The sequence below is a fragment of the Balaenoptera borealis genome (assembly GCF_965194805.1).
Source record: "Balaenoptera borealis genome assembly, chromosome: 3".
Classification (NCBI taxonomy): Eukaryota; Metazoa; Chordata; class Mammalia; order Artiodactyla; family Balaenopteridae; genus Balaenoptera; species Balaenoptera borealis.
The window spans coordinates 166,909,025-166,929,309 of NC_138866.1; the positions used below are offsets into that span (position 1 = coordinate 166,909,025).

The window sequence follows — 20,285 nt, forward strand, 5'->3', positions numbered from 1 at the left end:
ATATAAAATGATATGGTATTTGCATATAACCTAAGCACATCCCCCTGTATACTTTAAATTATCTCTAGATTACCAATACAATGTAAATGCTATGCAAATATGCTGACACGTGGTGAATTCAAGTTTTGGTTTTTGGAACTTTCTGGAAATTTTTTTTTCCTATTTTTGACCCGCATAGTTGCTTGAATCCTTGGATGCAGAGCCTGTAGGTACAGACGGCCGACTGTATGTATTCTAAGGATGATAATTTCATAGATGGATGACTCAGACTGTTTTGTTGTGAAATAATTTATTCACTATGCATTTCCTACTAAAATAAATACTGAAATTTGATGTCTTGAGCCTTTTCTATTTTAACTTAGAATTCTGTAGCTGGAGTATGGCAGGTAGAATAAAACACCCTGGGATAGTCAGGACAAAAATCATCATCATCTTCTCTTATAGAACTTAGACTAACAAGGGACTCTGTCAGGTAAATACAACCACTTGGCAACAAAAATTAAATTTTATTTTCTAGGAATATTGACCTAACTGAATTTTACTAATCCCTAAACATTGAATTTTTTTAAAAGCATTTTGCTCGTACTGGATGGTGATAGTTTTAAAATCATGACAAATCACAACTGCCACCAAAATTTTTACCTCAGTACTCATAATACTAATGTATTGTTCAGCTCACATTAGGGTGAATAAAGGGCAAAGGAGGCACTTCTGTGAAAGTTTGATTTCAACCAGTCATTGATTTATTATCGAGTTGAAAGTTTTGAAATATTTACTATGTTTTTTGGAAACCTTGGTAATGTTAAATTTTCATTGTCTCTTGATGTAGTTTAATGTGTTTTCCAGGCTCAGAATCTCACTTTCAACAGCCCGACATTCCCACATCTGTACATTTATTTGTCCAGAAGGGCATAATTTCTAAAAGATGAGCTAAAACATTAGAACTGATAACGAGTGTCAGAAGTATCTCACATTTCATAAGATGAACCATGTGTGTTATGTGTTATAAGATGCTGCAGGAGGGATAATGCTTATCTTGGGTCAGGATATAGCCCTGAGAAATTGTTTTTTTTTTTAGTATTTTAAGAAACAATAAAATTCTTTATGAATTGCTCTTTAGTTCTGATTTAGACTATAAGACCTATTAAAATTCTCCAAAGCATATTGAAAAGCTCCTGATTTTGCATACGCGAGGCAAGGGGGATGTTGGATGTGGTTTTTATCAGAAGGATCCTCCATTCTTTTCCCATCCTTTTAAATTGAATCTCTCCCTGGGGATAGATCACAGATGAGTGCACAAAAGCCAGAGTGAAGCACAGTGAGCTGTTGGGCTGCCGTCAGATTACTTTCTGGCTCTTCTAGAAGGTTGTTCGTTGCATAATGAGTTAATTTGTTGTGTGTAACTTCCTTAGTGTATCTTTAATTAAGTGGGGCTTTTGTGTGCGCATACTGGTCAGATTGGTTTATAGTAGCAGGCCTTCTTTAATAAATCAGGTCACACCGTTTGAAGATGTTTAGCTTCCATTTCACACATAGAATATTTTAAATTCTCACGAGAGCTTTTTATTCATAGCATTATCTCTTTTAAAAGAGTAGGCTGCTTTTAGCATTTGAAGGGTTTTACATATGAGGATAATTTGATAATTTTGCCAGATGTGAGGATTCAGAATATTGCACTACATATGACAAACTATTTTAAACATTAATGGGGGCTTCCCTGGTGGCGCAGTGGTTAAGAATCCGCCTGCCAATGCAGGGGACACGGGTTCGAGCCCTGGTCTGGGAAGATCCCACATGCCATGGAGCAACTAAGCCCGTGCGCCACAACTACTGAGCCTGTGCTCTAGAGCCCGTGAGCCACAACTACTGAGCCCACGTGCCACAACTACTGAAGCCCGCGCGCCTAGAGCCTGTGCTCCACAACAAAGAGAAGGCACTGCAATGAGAAGCCCTTGTACTGCAATGAAGTATAGTCCCCGCTTGCTGCAACTAGAGAAAGCCCGCACACAGCAACGAAGACCCAGTGCAGCCAAAAATAAATAAATAAATTTATTAAAAAACAATTAATGGACTTCCTGAAGATGTGGAATCTTTGATTTCTGCTTCTAGGTAATGAGAAAGAAAAGATAAGTATAGAAATGGTTGTGTTCTGCTGGACAATAAAAACATTTTACTGCAGCCTGCACTGATATCAGCTGATTCGGGAGCACTTAAAAATAGGCAACGATGTGACACGTTTACTGTAAACCAGGTAGTAGCTTTAGTGGAAATGAATCATTTTAAAGTGGGAAGGCACTTTTAGGTGCATATGTTCCATTCTTTTACACTCATCTTTTAGGAGATGTTTCAGGATTGAAGAGAATCTTGTTGCTTTTGTTTCTCAAGTGCCCTGTGTCGTTACAGTCCGTGGAAATATTTAAGATTGGGACTCGCTGGCTACTAACGTGACTTTTTCTAATCTGTGAAGATGTTCACCAATGACACTTATTATCAGAGTCTGTTAAAAGTTTTATTTGCTGTGTTTTAATGTACAGGTCTCCCAAAGGCTATTTGTATGTATTTGAAGAACTGTATACTTTTGTTAAGTATTTGAGAGCCAAAATGTGAGAGCTTTTTTTAAAAACCTGTGCTTTATTAATTATGATAAATTCTTAACTAGATTGAGGAAAACGGAGCATCAAGGGCTTTTTCTCTGCATGATCTTTACCTCTGATCCATCATACACAACACATTACTAAGCCTCAAACCTGTGGAATCTAATCAAATAGACGGAATAAACATGGTCTTTGACCCAGAATGTGTGCAGGGATCTGGTGTTAAGGTTGAACATGACTGGTCAGATGTCAGGTGCCCAGTACACGGTGGTGGTGGAGGGGCGTGTGCCGGGTGAGGTGGGGTGAATACTTCCACCATTCCCAACGGGGAAACCCGCCTTTAATTCTCAGAGAGAGTGTTTAACAACAGGGCCAGAAGAGTTTTATTCTGGCAGCAATGTAGGATCAGGGATAGAAAAAGAAGAGACCAGAGACAGAAAGAAAATCTAAAAGGCTTCAAAGTGCCCAGAAGTCATTGTGCTTATGAACTTGGGTAGTTTTTGATTAAGAAAACAAATGTAGTGGTCTCTCTAGCGGCTGTGCTCGGACTTGTTCCAGTGAAATGAACTTCGACCTCTTTCCCAAGCACAGGGTGGGAGCTCTTCGCGCTTTCAGGCTTAAGCCGCCTGGAAGGACAGGCCAGCTTGGGGCCCGGTGGGGCTTGCCCCGCCTGCAGGGGGAGGTAGTGTGGGCAGCAGTGCTTCGATGGCATCTGTCACGGCCACCTGAGCAGGTGAGAAGGTGCCGCGTGGCTCATCAGAAGGTGCAGCTCCTCCAGAGACCCGGGGCCTCCAGGCGGGAGCGAGCCCTCCCGCCACACCCCTGATTTTCCTCTCCAGGCTGCAGGAACCCGCATCCCGCCGCCTTCGTTTGCTCTCTTGGTTCCCGTAGGCACGTGAGCTTGGGACTCTTGTGCCAAAGTGTTTAAACTTGACTGCTCCGAACGATGGGCTAGCCCGGCACACTGTGAAGGGGGATGGGTGGTCTGGTGTTTGCGGCTCAGGGGATGGTATATGTTCGGGGTAGTGGGGCCCTTACATCTTGAGCTGCTCCTCTGTGATTACAGGTGGGGAAACGGCCAGAGCTTTTAATTGCCTGAGCTCACACAGTTATTGGCAAAGCAGGGACTAGAGCTGATTCCTGTCCACAGAATCTCGTGCAAAGCTGCCAGCCTGCTGGGCTCTGGGGCTCAGGGACACTGTGGTCTAGGCTCAGGGAGGATGCCGTACAGACGCAGTGCTGGCCTTTCCTGCATGTCTGAGAGAGAACAGCTTTTGGTTTAGGAAACCACTAACTCCTAAGTATAAAAATAGTTATAACTGAGAGCTTTAGGGAGCTTTAGAAAGTTATATTGCATCTGGCTCACAGATGGTTGGCTGTTGATGGTTAAATTGAGGCAGAGGTCCACGAGGTGCTAACTGATGACCTCTACTGACCCTTAAAGCTGGGAAGAACTTGAACCAAATCTCTGTCTAGAGAAATTTGCGCTTAGATACTACACTTAGCTGCTGCATGGCTGAGAATAGGGGAAACGGGATTTCTTTATAAACCAGGAGTGTACTCACCCAGGAGAGTAGAATCAGGCCACACCAAGCAAATCATCAAGCAAGGTTCCGGGTTGTACAGAACCTTGTTATTCAGTTGTAACCCTCATGGGAGGTGGGAGAGCTCCTAGTGCTGGTTTCCAGACCAGTTGGTCTGGGTTGGGGTGGTGGGTAGCTAGTTATTAAACCTCCCTGGGTGTTTCAGATGAAGTGGGACTGAGAGCTCCTATGTATACCCTCACTCGCTTTTGTGGTACATTGACCCTAGATATTTGCACCCCTAAAAGGGTAGGGTTTACAATGTACAATTCCCCTCTACACAGTTGAGGAAGGGGCTTTTTTGAAAATCCTGGCTATAATGATAGTAACCAAACTTACCGAGCAGTGACTAAATGCCATGAGCTATTTTTAACTGCTTTAGCATTGGGGACTCTTGTTACATTTCTCAGCCGAGGGGAGGAAGGCAGAGAGAGGCTCAGTGGTTGGCTCCAGCGAGGCCCAGAGCCTGGACGCTGACTCCTGGGCTCTGTTGCCTGTGCGGAAGCTCCCTTCATATTGACGATCAAGAAGCCACTTAGCGCACGCGGCTGATTCAAAGCGTCGGCATTTCTACTGCTTGGGCACTTGCTCCACAGCAGGTCTTTGTGCCTTGGACCATGGCATCCAGAACCCTGTGTGATGTGCATGAGATCTGGAAACACCTGCTTGCAGGGTGGACTGATCCCAGAGCTCTTCCCCACTGCCACCTGTGGTGCTTTGTCTTAAGGATCAATAACACGGCATAGCGGTGAAGAGAAAAACAAAAATGTCCCATGGTTTGTGGCCAATTTAACTAGTGTGTATATATATATATACGTGTGTGTGTGTATATATATATATATACACACACACACACATATATATGTATGTATTTTCACTGTAGCATTTTCTATGGTTCTATGTGCTATGTTTACTGTAGTAGTAATCAAGTTATTTTAAATAGTTTGTTGAGATTAGGAACAGGGCAGTTTATTATACATAATTTAATTTTTTACAAGCAAATTTACTAATAAATTTAGCAACATTTTACTAACAAATCTAGAAATGTATGAGCTTTTTAAAAAAACTAGTCACGTATGGAATTGCAGGGAAATAAACAGCTCTGTCTCTACCATCACAAGAGACTGGATGGTCGTACAAGACTTTAAACACGGGCATGATTTGGAAGGACACTTTAATTGCACGGCTTCATAGATCACAATGCAGCTTCCAAATGCACTGCTTTGGGGTTTCCCCCCTGCCCCCTTAAAAAGTGTTTTAGATAGAAACATGTTTTAAACAATATAGGATTCGTTTTGCAGCATCCTCAGATTGCCTGTTTACTTTCTCGTGAACACATGAGTTTATTCTAATTTCTGATTAAACTGTTCCCATGCTGAATATGAAGCATCAGTTAAGAATGTGTTTGCTTTGATGGGGTGAAGGCATCCGCGGAGGAAAGGAACCTCTGCTCGCAGAGTGCCCTCTGCTGGCGGCTCTGGGTTGTATCAGCAGTCACAGAGCCATCATCCTCTAAGTAACCGAAGGAAGGCGAACTTGAGAGTCAAAGGCACTTTAAAGCCACCTCCCAGCAGCAGCATCCCTCTGCCCTGGGGCCTAGAGTGTAAGGCAGCCCCTGAGGAGGAACCAGCCCCGTCCCGGTCCTGCATCCCTGCATCCCTGCGGAGTTGCCAAGCCCGAGCGAGCGGGCGCCTTCAAGTGCCTCTGCTGCATCACTGTGATCAATACTTGAGCATATTTTAAAACACAACGTACTGGGATAATGCAAAATTTATGACGTGGTTGGGTTTTCCCCCCCCAAGCGGGGAACTAGTGAAAGTAGGAAGTTTAAAAATTTTCTTGACATAATAAAGCCGAGGTTAATTACTCTGATCTGATTGATCCCTAACACATTGTGATTTTTAAAGGATTGTTTGAAATATATAGTGATCTGAGCTGAAAGGGGTTGAAAGAAGACCATCTTATCTGTGACAGATAAAATCTGGGGAGTCAGTAAGGCACCACGTTCGCTTAAGGGAAAAAAGCTCCAGAAAATCATAATAGGTTTGATGACTTTGCCGGTGTGTGTGTGTTTCTGCTGTCATTGACGACTTTTCTTCTTAAGGTTTTATTGGAAACACGAGAGTCAAGGGCAACCTCTACCCTTCAAGTCAATATATGTATTTGGCAGACGAGAACACTGAACTAAAAACACCCTGCTCTTGGCTGTGCTTCGTAAAGGCCATTCTGTTTTGGAAGGGGTTTTAAACATGCTTTGCCATATCCCAAATGCAGAGGCAAATAATAGGAAGTTAAACGTTTTTGAGCCGGAGGCCTTGAGCATGTGCCCTGACATGAGGAGGGAGTGGTGTGACCACAGGGGCTGCCCTGTTGAACACCGAGTGTGAGTGGCCCTGTGCCCACTGGAGATAGAGCAGCCAGGCCTGTCCCTCAGTTTCTGACCGTCATGGCGCCTCCGTGGATGCTTCCTGTGATCGTGGTTGGCAGGGACCCTGTGCACTGAGCCAGTTTACTCTTAAAATGTGTGGTAGGAAATGTAAAATAGATAGCTAGTGGGAAGCAGCCTCATAGCACAGGGAGATCAGCTCGGTGCTTTGTGACCACCTAGAGGGGTGGGATAGGGAGGGTGGGAGGGAGGGAGACGCATATATATGTATATGTATAGCTGATTCACTTTGTTATAAAGCAGAAACGAACACACCATTGTAAAGCAATTATACTCCAATAAAGACGTTAAAAAAAAAATCACACTACATCTAAAATGTTTAAATGACTAGAAAATTGTAACGAATGGAAAATTATATACAAAAACATCTGTGTAAAAAAAAAAAAATGTGTGGTAGGTGAACTATGACTTGTTTGCTCTGAAGGTGATTCCACCAGAAGATGCAAGGGTGAAGGACACGGTGGCGATGGGTGAAATCTTATTACTATTTAGAAAATAACAAGCCAGTGTTTTTCTAGTGTAGAACTTATATATTTGTAATTTAATAGATGCTTAATTGAAGGTATTGGTGTAACCCAGTACACATTTTTTTTTTTCATCTAACTCAGATTGGCAGTGATACTTAATGCTTTATTTGTATCTTCCATCAGATACTGAATCATCCTACTTGTTAGGTCTCTCACCTTCTTCTTCAGTCTTGTCCTGATTGGTGAAAGTGGGGCTTCTGACAGCTCCGGGAGATGCCGGTCCAGCAGTGTCTGTGACTTGAGCTGTGGAACCGCTGTGCCTTGCTCTCCTGTTGACCCTGCGGGGGTTGAGCACCCTGGTCACTTGCCCGTCCCTTGTGCACATTGGACACTCGCAGGGAGAGGGAGCCCCACGCCCCCCCGTCTCATCCAGCCCAGCGTGCTCGCTGGGGTTTGGAGGGAAGGGGTCAGTTCTTCTGTGTCCTCCTTCTCGCTGTCCCCGCAGAGTCCAGATGCTAGTCAAGCATCCCTGCAGCCTTAGCCCCCATCATTGTCCTTCTTCACATGGTTTACTTTACACTCTATTCTTTCCACAGTTGTTTGACTCTTTTCAAAGACAGCGTGGAGATACAGGAAAGAAAGAAACAAACTTAATTTAAAGGTTAGAATTCTGTTATTTTTAGAATGCAATCTCCTCGCCTCTGGCATTGATTTCATTTGGTTGCCACTGGTCTCTGTGAAGAGTGGACCTTGCTTAGGATTTACACTTAACCGAGTCAAGTTTGCTTCCATATTGTGTTCCTTTGTGTAAGCTTTGTCAAGGGGGCTTGAATATTTGGTGTAGATTTAGAATTAATGCATCACCCTTCTCAAGATACTTACATTGCCTTTCTGCTGTGATGGGGCCCAAAGTTGTATCAAATGCCCTCTAATTAGTCTGAAAAGTTCTGTCTTCTTAGTTCATAACATTGTGACTTCTCATTAAATGAGAGTGACAGTCCTTAAAGGCAAATTATTTTATTTAAATTATGATGGGTTTTGCCTTCCTAAATAACTGGGTACATTTTTAGGACTTTAGTGGTGTATCTATAGGTTTTATTTTAGGTGAGTTGAGAAGAATTCTTGACATGGTACAAAATGGCATCATTTCAAAGGCAGCTTTTCTTTTTTTTTTTTAAAGAAAAGGAAGGAAGGAAGAAAAAAAAGAAAGAAAAATTGAGTGTCAGTAGTCTACACTCTATTTATATTCACCTGTGGGAGCAATTGTTTCCCAACATACCTTGCACCACAAACTGAAATTTTGGTGCCAGCCGCCTTGTGTGTGGGTCCATCCAGAACAGAGACAAGTTTTTTCAGGAAGGTCATGTGACTGTAGGACAGGCCCACACAGAGGCTTTGTGTCAAAAGAAACACTCAGCAAGGCCAGATGGGCTTTGCCTCTTGTTCAACGCCATAGATTTTCAGTAAGAATGGGCCCTAGTGTTCACATACGCGGATGCGCTGGTGTTTCGCTAATTCAGTCACTTTCGTGCTATTCATGGCTCCGCTGTGACGTGAGCAGAGTGGTGTCTTCGTAGCAGGAGGAGGTCAGAGGGCCGGGCTGGACACGCCTGACGCCATGGGTGCGGGGGGCCGCTTCTCGTGCTCACATAGCACACGTCAGACGGGTTTTCTGTTTTCCTTGTCCAGTCTTGTTGACCTGCTGTTTACTTTCGTCTTTTGATAAACAGGAAGCGCTGCTGCTGTGCTTGGAGGGGGTGTTTTAAGGACCTGTTATTGTTAAACACATTTGAGGGATGGGAGTTTCACCTAGATAGGATTTAACTTCAAAAAGAGGAAGGAGGGATTGGGGGCGGGAGAGAATGTAGTCCCAAGATAATCCCATAAGCCTTAAAATTTTGGAATTAAATAAAAGATGATATGGGGGTCTTTGGAAATGCTTGTCAGATCTCAGATTGCGGGTTCACATGTGCTGCTTCTGTGGGTGACAGCTTGTTTAAATAGTTGTTTAGAGCAAACGTGAAGCTCGAGATGACTTTTGGATTAGGTCCTGAGTGTCAGCGATTCCCACTCGGGTTTAGAGAGACTCTTCTGTAGCCTGGCCCCCGGGGGTCCTGTGTGTGCAGCTCAGCTCAGCACAGCCTGGTCCTGGGGAGGGAGAAAAAGTCAAGTATGAGACAAGTGCTGATGGTGTGTGTCGTGTCTGGGCTTTATTCCCCGCTATTCAAACATGCCATGTATGTCTTGGCCTCCACCTTTGTCCTAAGATGTCCCCCATTTGAGGTGACACATAATTCCTTCATGAAGTGTTCTTTGTCTTTGGTGTTTTCTGAGTTTTTGTAATTCCTGTACCACTTGGTTGGCATTTAATTTTGATAACTGGATATTGTTAGTGAACTTTCCACATACCTATGGCTTGACTCCTGAAGTTGATTGGAAAGTCTTGGAGAACAGGGGCCTTACCTAGACCTGGCAGTACCCTCTTTGTCCTAAAACACAAGTACTACTTTCAGACTGAGTGTTAAGTTCTTCATCATCTGGTGGTGTGTAACATGCCACCCTGTTATCTGCAGCTGTTAAACTGGGTAATAAGTGTACAGTGTTCTCAGTCATTGGGAGCCTCCAAGTGGATGGATGTTCTTCCATATCCTCGACTGCTCCTGCTGGCAAGAATCTTCCAGTAATCTGGATGGGCCCGTGGCCTTGCTTCCTGCTCTTCTGCTTCGGGTGGTGCAGACTTGTGGTTCTGCTGCCATCAGGCGGCTCCCTGGGTTTTGGAAAGGTGGATGGGATCAACAGAGCTCAGAACTCTGCTGCTGCAAAGACACATGTTTGTAAACATATGTCAACAGAGAATGCTGTAGGGGAGGTTAGGTAGTTTTAGTTTTGCATCACAAGTTGCTCTCAAGATTGGATTATGGAGGTTGTGGAAATGCTTATCCTCCTTCCACTTTGAGAAGGAGAGCTGGCTGGGGTGTGTTGAATCTTTGTGACTGCTTGAGCCATGTGTGAATGAGCCTCAGAGATAGCCTGCCCCCTTCATCGCTGTGCACACGGCCTCAGGTGTTTGCAAGGAGGAAATGATTGTGCTGCGTTGGGCCTGTGGGGTCCTTTCACCGCCCTTCTTCGTGGCTACTGACTGATGAACGGGGGACGCGCCCACTGGAGCCTGTGTCCATAAAGCCAGGCTTCCTTGCCCCACCCACTCTATGTGTGCATCTTCAAAGCTTCACAGACCAGCTTTACTTCTGTTTTGCTGTCCCCCACCCTGTCCGATAAGTTTATAGTTACAGGTTTTATTGTTGTTTGAGGTTAGTCTGTTTCACCCTTGAATTACTAGTTGTGTAGTTAGGTTTTCCCTGAGTTCCCATACAGCTAATTTGTTTCTTTGCTTCCATGCAGGATTTTTATCGGAAACTTTAAAGTTATGCGGCAGAATAGGGTTAGTACAGACTGGTTGGGTTTGGGCTGGCTATGTTTTCTGTTTTAGTGCTTCGATTGTGCTGCTTAGTGTGTTTTGGTTCGTCTGTTTGTTTGTTTCTGAGATACTGTGCACCATACTTTCTCAGAAGCAATAGACTGACGGCACCATTACCTAAATTTCAAATACCTCATACGAGAAAACTTTACAAGGACAGCGAACTAAGCATGTATCTAAGGGATTAAGAAATTATACGGTATTAACCTGCATCATCTCCTTTACGCTGTTTCATAAGGTGTCTTGGAGCCCTTCCTTTAAAATTGCCCCATTTCAAATGTACTTGAAATTGACCAGATAAACCCAGATGACGTTATGAGTCGCACTAGGGATTATCAGGAAAAATCTAAGCGCCACATCATTTTGAAACAAATGAGTTTGTAAAGGAATACAAACAGATCTTTGGTTTGAGATCACCAGCAGCGTGTCGATGAGTTTTGGGCTTTGGGGCCGTGCTTAAGCGAGAGCCCCTGTTGTTTCGTCTGCTAGCGACTCCAGCGGGCAGGGACCGTTTGCTGCCATAAACCCTGCGCCTGTCCAGGGCCTGCCGTAGCGTGGATGCTCCGCAGGGGTGCGAGGGCGTGAATCAGGTCCGCGGGCTCCTGTAAAGCGGGCACGCCTGCGAGACGTGGGTGTGCGTGCTGTGGAGAGACAGGACGAAGGGTGAAGCGGGATGGAAGGCCGACGCTGGGGAGAGGTAGAGGTTAGCGGGAAGTGGCATTTGGGTGAAGCTTTCCACAGGGGAAGAGGTGGCGATGGCTTTCCAGGAGGGTCCAAACGAGCCACAGCGAGCTGAGCGGCAAGGAGATCCCGCGGACCCACCGGCCTGGATTTTATTTATTTATTTATTTGTTTGTTTGTTTGTTTATTTATTTATGGCTGTGTTGGGTCTTCGTTTCTGTGCGAGAGCTTTCTCTAGTTGCGGCAAGCGGGGGCCACTCTTCATCGCGGTGCGCGGGCCTCTCACTCTCGCGGCCTCTTGTTGAGGAGCACAGGCTCCAGACGCGCAGGCTCAGTAGTTGTGTATCACGGGCCCAGTTGCTCCGCGGCATGTGGGATCTTCCCAGACCAGGGCTCGAACCCGTGTCCCCTGCATTGGCAGGCAGATTCTCAACCACTGCGCCACCAGGGAAGCCCCGGCCTGGATCTTGGTATATGCGGGGCCTGTGTGCCCTTTGTCGGTCGCTCCTCTCCCTCCTGAAAATCATCCCGAAAGCTGGCGCGTGTTCCTCGCCTGCAGAGATGTCCGTGGTCATAAGACTCGGGAGGAACCCCGGCTCTGGCCCATCTGTTGACGACACCATCACTGCTCCCTCCCTGGATCCATGGTGGCCGTGGCCTGGCGGGAGGAGGACGCCCACCTCTGGCCTCGGCGGTCCCCGAAGACACTGGGTTAGGCCCCTCCTCCCTCCCGAGCGCCGGCGGTCTGAGCCTCGCTCTGAGCACCGCCCGCCCCGCCTCGGGGCCACGCGTGCGCGAGGTGCTGGTGCCGCGGCCCGCCCCGCCCCGGACCCCGCGCGCCGGGGGGCTGTGCTGGATTTAGGTGTAGGGGCCACAGGGTGCGGCTGGACGGCTGCGTGCCCAGGCTTCCAAAGAGGAGACCCCAGGTAGGTGCAAATTCTCCATCAAAACCCACCGTTTCCTCACCATCTCCTCTGTTAGTTCAGGAGTATTTATTCTGATTCAGCCTGGTTGAGTACTGCCAGGTGTAAAGAATTAATTGTGGATTTTTAAGCAATTTGAGATAACTTCTTTAAAGAAAAACTGGGAGGTGGTTTTTGGATTAAGTAATATGAGGGGGCAGTGGAGAGCCGCTTTGGGGTCAGATATGGTTGGTTCGTTTTAGAATTCTGAGCTATTTAGAGTTTCTCATGTTTCAGGGAGGCTTTCTTTCCAGGTCAGAGAAATTCCTTTTGGTTTGAGTCAGCCTCTCTTGTTGGCTGGTTGGAGAGTAAATAGGAGAGGGGAGATTTTTCTTCTGCTGGGTGAGAGCCCTAAGAATCTCTTAGGTTGGTTATTTCTTTATAAACACTAGAAAAACATTCAGCATTTTAGTTCGCTTTAAAAGATCTCAGTTATTGCCTGAACTGCACAGGTGCCGTGGGCCGCTGAGGCTGCAGGGTGGGTCCCTGCCCTGAGGGGACCGAGGCCTGGTTTTAATGGTTATGGGTTGTATTTTTCTGCAGCTTGGAATCCAGCACTGCCAGGTGCATGGCTGGAATGAAACGCTTCTTAAATCTGTGTGTCTTTATAGGTAGCGTGGGGTAAAGCATTACTTCCTCATACTGAAGTTAGTCAAGTCTGTTAATTGGTGGGTGATATATTTTTCATTTTTTTCCCATTCTTTAAAAAAATTTTATTTATTTAAATTTATTTATTTTTGGCTGCGTTGGGTCTTCGTTGCTGCGCGCGGGCTTTCTCTAGTTGTGGCGAGCGGGGGCTACTCTTTGTGGTGGTGCACGGGCTTCTCATTGCGGTGGCTTCTCTTATTGCATGGCATAGGCCCTAGAGCGTGCGGGCTTCAGTAGTTGTGGCACGCGGGCTCAGTAGTTGTGGCTCACGGACTTAGTTGCCCCGTGGCATGTGGGATCTCCCCAGACCAGGGCTCAAACCCGTGTCCCCTGCATTGGCAGGCAGACTCTCAACCACTGTGCCACCAGGGAAGCCCCCACACTGTGGTTCTTGAGTGAGCTCTGGGGTCCGAGGATACAGGGTGAAGGGGGTGTTGGTTACGACAAGGCACCCGTGTCCACGGGGTTTCTCTTGGCAGTTAGGGGAGCACAAGCCTGCATGTGTTAATTATAGTTTCTGAGAAAGTCTTGTTGAAATTTTTTTCTTTGCCCAATAGGGTTATTACTTTATTCATATATATTTTACACATTATTTATACAACAATATGGTGTTTTGTTCATTGTTCTGTGCTAAAAAGAGCAGAAGATGCTCCCTGCCTTTAGGGAACTTATCTAGAGATAACAGAACACCACTCATGTACAAGGAGATAGGCTGTTAAGTGACAGATTTGTGGTCTAGATGAACACCTTGGGGTTGGAGCACATTTCACAGAGGCAGTGGTTGTGTTCTGTATCAGGAGAGGCACAAACAGCCTGGGTCGTCGGAGCCACGGGGGTGAAAGCGTTCAGATGTGTGGAGTGGGAGGAGCTAGCGCTTACTGAGCACCTGCTCTGTCTCAGGCGCTGCTCGGAGCGCTTGGGATGGGATCCATGGGGAGCCCGGAAAAGCAGGCTTGGAGAGAGCATTGAGTGCTTGGCCAAGGACGTTGGGTTTTAACGTTTAGGATGTAGTGAGTCACTGGAAGTGACTCATCACGGGGCAGGGACACGATGAAATAGGTGTTCTGTGAAGATGGATGTGGTTGCAGAATGTGGACAGGATTGGGAAGAGAGGAGCCTGGAAGCAGTGAGATGAGTTAGCAGGTGATTCCATTACTGAGAACAAGAGAAGAAGGAAGGGGAAAGGAAGGGATGTGTTCACTCGCTATTTAAGGTGATACAGTTGTAAGATTGCACATATATGTTTGCTATGGAAAACCAGAAGGTACAGACAAGGGCTGCCGATTGTGTGTAGCCGTTGGTACCTTTTGTCCGTGTCTGCAGGTTGCACTGTCTTCAGACTAAAGATGAGATGATACCTTCCATGATATTCTGTGCACAACATTTACATTGCTGTATAGTGTTTCATTGATTGGATGTACTCAGCCAATTTCTAATTGTTGGGTATGTGGCTGGTTTCCTATTCTGTATTATTGTTTCTTAAAACATCTGATTTCAGGGCTTCCCTGGTGGCGCAGTGGTTGAGAATCTGCCTGCCAATGCAGGGGACACGGGTTTGAGCCCTGGTCTGGGAAGATCCCACATGCCGCGGAGCAACTGGGCCCGTGAGCCACAATTACTGAGCCTGCGCGTCTGGAGCCTGTGCTCCACAACGAGAGAGGCCGCAATAGCGAGAGGCCCGCGCACCGCGATGAAGAGTGGCCCCCGCTTGCCACAACTAGAGAAAGCCCTCGCACAGAAACGAAGACCCAACACAGCCATAAATAAATAAAATTAAAAAAAAAAAATCTGATTTCATATATACATCTTGACCACGTAGACAAACATTTTAAATTCCTGGGTTAATGGATATGTTCAATTTTAAGCATATTGATACATAGTACCAAATTCTCCCTCCCTGCAACTCACCCCTAACTATCTCACACATCCCCTAAAAGCAAGAATATTCCTTTATATAATTACTCTATACCGCTCACATCCAGGGAATTTTCCAGTTATCAATTCTGTCACATGATATGACAGATTCTTCAATTGTCCCAGCACTGTTTGGTTTTGTTTTTTTTTAAAATAAATTTTCTCTCCGGATGCAGGATCCACTCTAGGATCATATATTGCATCCAGATATTAGACAACGTGGATTTTTTTTAAAAGAAGTCAGTGCAGTTGTGTTATTAAAGGTCTCATATTCTGGACTTGTCTGGTTGTTTCCTTGTGGTGTCATTGGACTTGATTCTCTATCCCCTGTATTTCCTGTAGAGAGGCTACGTTTATGGCTTGATTAGATTAAGTCCGAGGAGGATGTTGCTGCCAGTAGAAATGAAGATAATAAGTTGCTTTTAGGGGGAAGATAAGGAATATAAGCTTCATAAATTAGAATTAAAATAGGACTTGATAAAAATATTGTTCAGTTATTAGTTGTTCCCAAACGGACATGCTTTTATTCATGGCATTAAAATTTCCTGGCAAGCAATCAAAACAAGCTCCCTGGGGAATTCAGACAGCTCCCAAAGTCACATGCAGTGAGAGAGGTCGATGTCTGAGGCTGGCATGTCTGGAGGGCTCTGGTCTAGAGATACGGATTTCGCAATTCTCTGCAAAGAGCTTAGAGGTGAAACAACTCTGAGAAAGAATTTGTATCTGATACTGACTGCGAAATTTGTTTCTGACACTGCGAATATATGTATAACCACCTATATGGTCATCACAGGAATGTCAAACATATGTGTATGTATTCATGGTGACGGTTTTTAAGATGTAGTAACAAACATCTGTTTGATTTAAGAAGTGTTCATGGGACTTCCCTGGCGGTCCAGTGGTTAAGACTCTGTGCCTCCATTGCAGGGTGCACGGGTTCGATCCCTGGTCGGGGAACTAAGATCCCGCATGCTGCGCGGAGCGGCAAAAAAAAAAAAAAAAAAAAAAAGTGTTCATGAAAGCATTAACCCATGAATTTATGAGCTAAAACATAATACATAATAATATATAGAAGAAACACAAAGCATTTCAGCCTTGAGAAATGTCGATTCAGTCGGACCAGGGTAGAGCCTGAGATTTGGAACTTCTGATTAGTTTTCAGATGATGCTGATCTGGGATGGAATCCCACTTAGAGAACCACTGCTTCAAATCATGGATGAGATTAGAACTGTAGTATAATACTTAGATGAGTGGTTTTTCAGACTTGATTTTTTAAACAGGCAAAACTTTTTTATTAAAATAAATATTTTATGGACCTCCCCATTATGCAAAATATTTAAAAAATGATGCTGTTGGGAAGAGATTGGGAGGAAGGGCTGTAGGAAGACAAGCGCCTGTGATGGTGTCGTTGGAAACCATCCGTGTGGGTCTGAGAAAGTGCTGGGAATGAGTCGGCAGATGTAGGGCTGAGTCCCGGCTGACAGCGTTTATTAGTTGTGACTTCTTGTCAGCAACTTAAATGCTCTGAGTCTCAGTTTTTTCATCTGAAAATAGGGATTATAAACCCTCCCATCACATTAGCTAATGCACATGAATGCAGTGCAAATATAACTGGTGGTTACTGCATTCTCGTTCTTGCCTTGGCTCCGTCCCGAGCCAGCTCTGTGATCTCTTGTACGTGATTTCTATGGAGTGGGGCAGGAATCGGGGAGCATCCATGGCTCAAGCGATCTCTGCGTTGTTCTGAAAGTGATGTCACAGGTAGAGAGGTCAATAATGGGCTGATTTCCCACATCACCGGGCTAATATGCGACCCTATGAGAGATTATGTGCTGGTTCTAATAAAGCAAAATGCCAGAATGTTATTTCCTTGAAGTTGGAATTCACCTTTGGTTTCAGGCTGCCTTTTTCTTTTTTGATTGACATATTAAATGAAGCCATCCACTCTTCAAGGGAGGCAGCAGGTTTGTGGTTTGCTCTGTTGTGCTGTGGTGGTGAGGTGGTGGCCTGGGTGTTGGGTGTGGTTTGGGGTGGAAAAGTGGGGGGCAGTGGAGTGCACTTACCACGAGGCACTGGCTAGTATTCAATGGTGATCTGCTGTTGAACAGCAGCTATGTTTTCTGCCTTTATTGAGAAGGCAACAAAAAATCTGTGTAATGTTACTGCAACAAAATTGAAAATGGGTCCTGTGGTTTGAATTTATACATGATAGGCATTTTTGAAGTGGAAATGATTAAAGTAGCTAAGGTCAAAATCACATGTATAGTCAGCCCTCCGTATCCGTTATGTGTGGGTCCTGCGTCTCAGATTCAATCTTATCTACAGATTTCAATTGAAAATATTTTTTAAAATTCCAGAAAGTTCCTAAAGCAAAACTTGAATTTACCACTTGCACAGGCAACTATTTACATAGCACTTACATTGTATTCAGTATTATAAATCATCTAGAGATGATTTAAAGTAGACAGGGGGATGTGGTAGGTTATATGCAAATACTACACCATTTTGTACAAGGGACTTGAGCGCCTGTGGATTTTGGTGTCCTGGAACCAACCCCCGCTACAGATACGGAGGGAGGACTATACCACATCTGTCTTGAAATACCAATGATTCATTAAAAAAAAAAAAAAAAAAAAAGAACTTTGGAACATATTTTAAACGTCTTGTTTTTGGTTTAAGTAGATTGGAGAGATGCTTAACCAAGAGTGTCTAGCATGAGGCATCAGTGCTATTGATTGTGCTCTTCTATTGACTTGAACGAGGAAGTGCTTTCTTTCAATATTTGTGATGTCATTACCAATGACTTCATTTGTCCCGAGACACAGTTATCCTTGACTCATGGGACGGACAGTTGCTAACCTTGAAGCCGTGTGCCATGCCCATTATTTTAAGGCGTTTTTCAAACGGTTTCTCATCTTTTTGCTTCTGAACATTATAGATGTGCAGAGTGAGATAGTTCTGCCAGGATTCTCATGAAAAAAGAGCGGCACCTCCTACAGAGGTTGCCGTTTCCAACTCTTGTACCTGATCTTTTCCATATTCTCCTCCATATTTCTGTGTGAGTGCTTTTGTCGGTTCTTTTTTTTTTTTTGCAGGGCCGGGGGAGGGCGGGGTCTGTCTTTTGACTCAATGTGGAAGTTTTAACCCTGTTTCACTGCCCCGGGTGTGCTTCGCCTCTCTCTCTCTCTCTCTCTCTCTCTCTCTGTCTCTGTCTCTGTCTCTGTCTCTCTCTCTCTCTCTGGTGTGCTTTGCCTCTCTCTCTCTCTCTCTCTCTCTCTCTCTCTCTCTCTCTCTCTCACACACACACACACACACACACACACACACACACACACACACTTTTTAGACCTCTTTCCCCCCAGAGTAGTTATAATTTTGATTAAGTACTTGACGTTCACACTATTTTCCGTACTAAAAGCTTCTCATAGCTGAACCATGTATGATAGATACTTTGATTACTCTTTCTTTCCTTCACAAGTTTTGTGTTTTACCTGAAATGAACAACTTTTTTTTTTTTCCATTTGGTTGGTCTTCTATGAATTTGCAGCTGATTCCATCCCAGCTCTGCCAGCTGCTAAGTAGCATCTGGGTGTGTTTAGCTGCGTCCTTTCCCGGCCTGGTCTTGGGGATGGCTCCTGGCTGGGCCGCCCCCCGGCAGTTCTCTCCTGTGTCTGCCCCCTGCTTCACATGCCATGCCTTCCTCACTCACGGTTATGTCTTGGTTTTGTTGGTGCACATCCTCTAGTGTTCACCTGAGAAAGGGACAGAGAGGGTAATTTTTTAGAGACACTGCATTTCTAAAAATGTCCTTTTCTACCTTCGCTCACACTTTTCTGGTAGCTGTTGGCTGAAGTCTAGAATTCTATGTTGCAGACCATTTCTCTTAGGAGTTTTGAAGTCAGCATTCTGTTATCATCTAGATTTTGGTGTTGCTCTTGAGAAGGTCCAACCCATTCTGATTTCTGATTCCTTTTCCCTTTGTTGTGGTGACTTGTATTTTACTTTTTGGAAGTTCCTTCCTTCCTCCCTCCCTCCCTCCCTCCTTCCCACCCTCCCTCTTCTGGCATCTGATTCTGCTAAAACCTCACCACAAACCTTTTCCAAATCTTTTCAGTGAACGTAATCTTTTCCTCTTCTGAACTCACAAAGCATTTTTATGTTTAGTTTTCTTATGACTCATGGTCTGTCTCTTTTTAACTCTTTGTTTTATATGATAAATTTTAATTTCTCACAGTAGGTAATGATTGTCAGTGCTTCACACATAGTAAATACTCAATTCTCTTGGATCAACATGAAGTTTCTAGTCTTAGGTTTACAAGTATATTCTCATGTGAAGATTTGACAGGATATAGACCATTGCTGTACACCATGGTTAATGCAGGAGTAGGGTACTGTTTCTATTTGTAGATGCTTTTCTTGAAACTTGCATGGGCATAAAATATGCAGTGCTTGTGTGTTACCCAGGTCACCACTCGCAAAAGCTCAGTATCTTGTTGTATAGTGTGACAATGCTCTTTATGGAGTGTGAGAGATTTCTTGAAATTTGGATAGGAGTCAGTCTTTCATTAGGACTTTTCCTGCACTGTATTCTCTTCCTGTGTCCTGGGATAGGGTGGGTATCAGCATTCTTTGCAACTTGCATCTTATCAAATCTCTGTGCTTTCATTCTAGCTGGTCATAGAAATGTTCCCTCCATCTTTTTTCCCAGTCATCTTGGGGGAGAAGCAGTGATTCTGTGTGTGGTTTTGCCTCCCAGTTTCTTCTCTGGGCTTGGATCCATCCTGGGGAGGCTTGTCTGGCGGGGACATTTGTTTCTTGGTAGCCCTCTCTCCAGCCACTTGTTGGACGAACCTTGTCTCTCATTTCTTGCTCATGTGTGATGGATTTTTGTTCATCATACTGTAAACTTATTATCAGTGTTTAAATCTTTGGTTATTTTATATGTACATACCATAAGTGAAACTTTTTTTTAAAAAATTGAGTGTTGTGTCATGTTTGTTTTTTAACCCAATGACAGGTCTACAGATTGTAGAATTGATGTTTTTGGTATTTTTAAAAGTGGCTTATCACAGCTTTCTGTTCAGGTACATTTCTAAGTTTCTACAGCCAGGACAGCAATGATTTCTATTATTATTTCAAACTTAGTGTAGACTGACACAAAGTGGAATCAACGAATATGGTCTAAATTTTTTAGGAAAGTTTTCCCTCACGGGTACTTGACTGTTCCTTGAAAACATAGCGAGTGCTCTGGGTGTCGAGAGAGAATTGTGTGCATGAAGGCTGTCAGTTAAAATCTCCTGAGAGACTACCCTTCCAAGGAGTTGTATTTCTCAGTGGCAAAAAGCCTCCTTCCTGGTTTTCATACTCTTGCGGGAGGAGGTCATTTTCACGTGCCCTGCTCAGGTCTGATTTTTTAGTGTGCTGTGCTCTCTTGAGATTACTGATGATTCCCTCTTGGTGCCTTCTCTCCAAATGGTTGTTTCCATTCAGCACATGGTATGGAGTGACATT

The 20,285-nt window shown here is 44.6% G+C and overlaps 1 protein-coding gene across 27 annotated transcripts in view; it reads left to right on the top strand.

The window, feature by feature from the left end:
- PARD3 (par-3 family cell polarity regulator) overlaps window positions 1–20,285 on the top strand; it is a 625,186-nt gene that overhangs the window by 83,613 nt on the left and 521,288 nt on the right. The window contains exon 1 of one of the 27 annotated variants that reach the window (XM_082385264.1): window positions 12,154–12,175. The exons of 25 other annotated variants lie outside the window; for them this stretch is intronic. The gene's annotated coding sequence lies outside the window, so the exon portion shown is untranslated. Of the gene's footprint in view, window positions 1–12,153; window positions 12,176–20,285 lie in introns of those variants that run through there. One more of the 27 variants, XM_082385265.1, reaches the window with a different exon arrangement.